A 4,305-nucleotide genomic window follows, 5' to 3' on the forward strand; every position below is an offset into this window, starting at 1 on the left:
GACCTGAATCTACCCAAGGGAAAGGATGGCTCCTGACCTGAGCCTCGCGCACCTGGGGCCTGCGCCGCCCAGCCACCGCCGTCGCGTGGTCTCCGACACCTTAGACAGGGTGGCCCAGGGCCGCCGGATGTCACGGTCTGATGTGGGAGCGAGGCGGAAACGCCGCCGCCGAGAACAGCAGCAGACAAGACGAAAGCAAGGACTGGACACGGCGACGACGCTGTCCACAGCCGCGTGTCCGCCACGGCCCCCGTGGCCACGCGCGTGAGCGGTCCGCGTTCCCGCAGTCGGGAGAGGAGCCTGGGAGACACCATCCCGAACGGATGGCGGAGGCGGGAAACCCTGACGACGTCCGGGGAACAGAGAGGCGAACTGTGCGCCTGGCGGGGGCGGGGGAGGGGCGCGGGAGGGGGCGGGAGGGGTGCGGGGCGGCCGTGTCGCACAGGCCCCCGCAGGCGCTGAGCAGGCGTGCTTTTCGCCGAGCAGTGGGACCTTGAGGACCTTTCAGTTTTAACATTCTCTGATTTTGAGACGACGTGTTTTTAAATCCTCTTTCTCTTTTGAATATCCTTGAATTTTAATGCCTGCAGGTTAGGGTGGAGATAGAGGCTCACGGAGAACATGCTGGAAGCTCTTCCATTCGTTTGGACAGCGCACAACATTATTTATGAGCACGGGTGCTCCGTGCTCTGTTCCTTCCCTCCCGTTGCCGAGGCGAGTTCAGGGCAGGACTCAGCGCCTCAGCTGAGAGATGCAGAGTCATGACGGGCGGGTGCGGGTCGGAGGGGCATTTGCCGAAGAAGGGGCCGACGATTCGCTTGGCTTTGCTCGCTCTTTCCTTCCGTGCCTTTTCTCTCTTCCTCCCTCGTGGCACGACCCCTGGTGGGTAAGTTCCAGAGGCTGCTGTGTGCGTGCGTGCGGGAGGCTTTTGTGCGTGTGCGGGTGCATCCGAGTGTGTCTGTGTGCTACACTACGAGGCAGGTGGGAGCCGAGGAGGCTGGAGGGGGCGCTCGCGTGCGGGCGAGTGAATCAGGATCAGTGCAAACGATACCGTCGTTTTTGAAGAAGAGGCCGTAGCAGAAAACGTGATACAACGTTCTAGCCTCTTTTGAGTGGGCTTCTTGGCAGCTCCTGATCTTGGTCAGAAAACACGTGTGTATGCGAGGGTGACGCAGACACACACACACACACACACGCACACACACACGCGTGTCCCTTTACCTTAGATGTGTTCCTTTAGCTGCGGCATCACTATGTGCGAAGCCGCATGTGGCTGTCTGTTGTCGAGTTATTATCTGAGGCTCACGAAGCGAAGAGCTAGATGCAGCCCATCTAATCCTGAGCTGGCTCAGGGTGGCTTCGGCGTCGCACTGCGTCCTGACGCATTATCCAGTGTGATTTTCTGGTGCTGTTAACGACAGGGGGAGAGAATGAATGAAACTAAGCGGAACAGACAAATCTATTCCCTCTGTGTTTTTATGAATGAAGCAAGATGGCTGTGAATAAATAGGTGCGTTCTGGCCATGCACTGTATTTCACCACCTTTTTGTCTGATTTATGAAGAGTGAGTGACAGAACGACCCAGGACCCGAGGATATCACTCACCCCGTGTGTCCTGTCGCACGCATTCGTAAGAGAGAACTTGACTTGCCGAGATTACCCTGAAGCTCTTAAAAAGTCCAAGGCATAGATTCCCCAGAACGACTTCCACTGGGCTGTGCACTGAGATCTCGGTGTCGGTTCTCACTCCGACCAGCTGTGTGCAGCTCGCTTGTGCTTCCTGCCTCCAGCGCCGGCCCCCCTCTCCCGCCAGCCGACTGCAGTCTGTCCCCTGCGGGCCTCCCCGGACCGGACGACGTGTCCTGGGACCCGGGCTGAAAGCACAGGCACTTCCTCGCTCATTATTCTTCAGAGAACATCTTCATTTTTCTGACTCCTCATGTCAGAAATCTTTTTCCCACATCCGATGCGGGGAGAAGGTATCCGCATGGCTACGTGAAAAGTCAGAGCACATTTCCCTTTCTTATTTCATGCTGGGAGTCCCAAGGGAGAACGTGCCTCTCTTCCTCATCATCCTGGAGGCGGAGAGGGAGCGGGCGGCACGCGTGCCCTGGAAGGGTGTGGGGCACCGTCTCCCGAGGGGACGGGACCCGCTGACCTTGCACCGCGTGCGCGCCCTGGCCCCTCCCGGCCGTCGCCAGGGCGCTGGGCGCTCTGAATGTGGGGCATCGAAATGCTCGGTCTTCCTGACTGTGCTAGGAATCCGACGCGAAACGGCGGCATAAGTAACTTTCTAAGATCAGAGTCGGTCAGTCGAAAAGCTGAAGTCCGAGCCTAGAGTTTCTGACTGCAGAGCGCGTGCCCTTCGCTGCGCGGAGCCCTCCCCTCCGCCGAGGCCGGGGGCAGGTGCCACCCACTCGCTGGTCGCTGCAGGAATATCCGCCAGTTTAAAACAGTGACAGCAAAACGCTATTCTTTGTCCTGCACGAATTTTTTTGTTTGTTTCATGCCCTTTTGTGAAAGCATGAATGTGAGGGAGCAGTGAGGGAGAGGCTGCGATGAGCACCCCACTTCTGAGCAGTGTACCCCCATCCTCCACACCCCGACACGCGGACGCACGCACGGACGCACACATGGGCGTACACAGAAACACACACAGATGTGCATATGGATGTGCACACAGACACACGGACACACACACACGCACACACAGACACACACACGGACACACACACACACACGGACACACACACATGGACGCACACACATACAGATGCACATGAGCACTGGCCAGGGCGGGTTCCTTGGTGGTTTCTGGAGGGAAGGCTCGTAACCACTGTGCAGGCCGCTGTCACAGACCGCCACGGGCTGGGCGGCTTGTGGACAACGGGGCTTTATTGCTCACACTTCCGCAGATGGAGGTCCACGGAGAAGGTGCCGGCAGATTCGGCGTCCGCTGAGGCCCTCCAGGTCCGCAGAGTAGAACGGGACATCAGCCCTTCAAACGGCCTTTGGTGACCCCCTTGCTGACTGCCGGTCTGACCCACAGTGCGTCCGTTTCTGTGACTCCTGGCGAGGAAGGGAAGACGGGCCTGACCTCAGGGAACACTGGCCACCGGGAGCAGCGGGGAGCCGTGGGGTCACACGTCTCCAGAAGGACCAGTGTCTGCAGTGACAGCAGGTCCCGGTGTCTCTGGGCTGACAGTGGGCGCAGCAGCTCAGGTCTGCGCCCTGGGCCGGGGCCACCCACCCAGACCGTCCATTCCTGTGGCTGAAGATGCCCGTGGGCTCAGCGGTCCCCGCGACAGGCTCGGCTCCGTTCTTGAGCATTGCTGTCCCGTGCAGTCCCAGTGGACACGGGCACTCCCGGCGGAGGGTCCCACCGGGGGACGTGCGTGGAGATGTGTGTGTCCTGCTTTTCTGTGACTGCCACGCAGGCTCGCACAAAAGCGGCCACACGTGTGACTCGCGGTCCCGCAGGACCGAGTCCGGGGCTCAGTTGGTTTCTTTGCCCCGAGTGCCTGAAGCCGAACCGGGGGTGTGGGTAGGGCTGCACCCCTTCTGCAGGCTCCGGGGCGCCATGGCTTCCCGGCTCGTCCCAGGCCCAAGGTCCCGCTTCCTGCTGGCGGTCTCCCTCGTCCCAGCTTCTGGCACCTCATCTGAGAGTCAGGACCTGCGGTGCTCCCGGCCCCTCTCCTGCCACCTGTCCCTCCGCACAGCTCCGCCTTCCCCCCTGCTTCTGAGGGCCCGGGGGACTCCCCGTCTCACCTGGGCGACTCCCCGTCTCACCCGCGTAATCCTGGATAATCTCCCTGTTTCGAAGTCACTGCCACCTGTGAAGTCCCTTTGCTGTGTAACGTAACCTATGCACAGGCTCACGATTGTGGGGCACGAAATCCTGCCTGCCACAGTCTGTCACGGACAGAACTATTTCTGTTGAACTGACAAAACCCAGTCACGCCGGCTGAGAAGAAATAAAGGACTCGGAGAAAGCTCTCATCTCTGCGACGGTCCGGGCTCACTGCTTACGGCCAGCTGCTGTCAGCACACTGTCCGCTTCTCCCTCTCCCCCTGTCTGTGCCGCCTGCGTTGGCTTCACCCTCAGACGGGCCCCCTGCACGGTGGCCACTGCAGGGGTCCGGCCTCGGTTCCCCACACTGAGTGACGCCTGTGGACGGACCGTGTCCCTGACCAACACCCGAAGCCAAGTCCAGGCCTCGGGCCCCGTGGACTCTGTCGGACATGCTCCTGCGCGTCCTCTTTGGTCCTGAGATGAGGGAGCCGTGTGGCCGGGCCCGGGGCTGC

Source organism: Pteropus vampyrus, unplaced genomic scaffold, assembly GCF_000151845.1.
Source record: "Pteropus vampyrus isolate Shadow unplaced genomic scaffold, Pvam_2.0 Scaffold475, whole genome shotgun sequence".
NCBI lineage: Eukaryota > Metazoa > Chordata > Mammalia > Chiroptera > Pteropodidae > Pteropus > Pteropus vampyrus.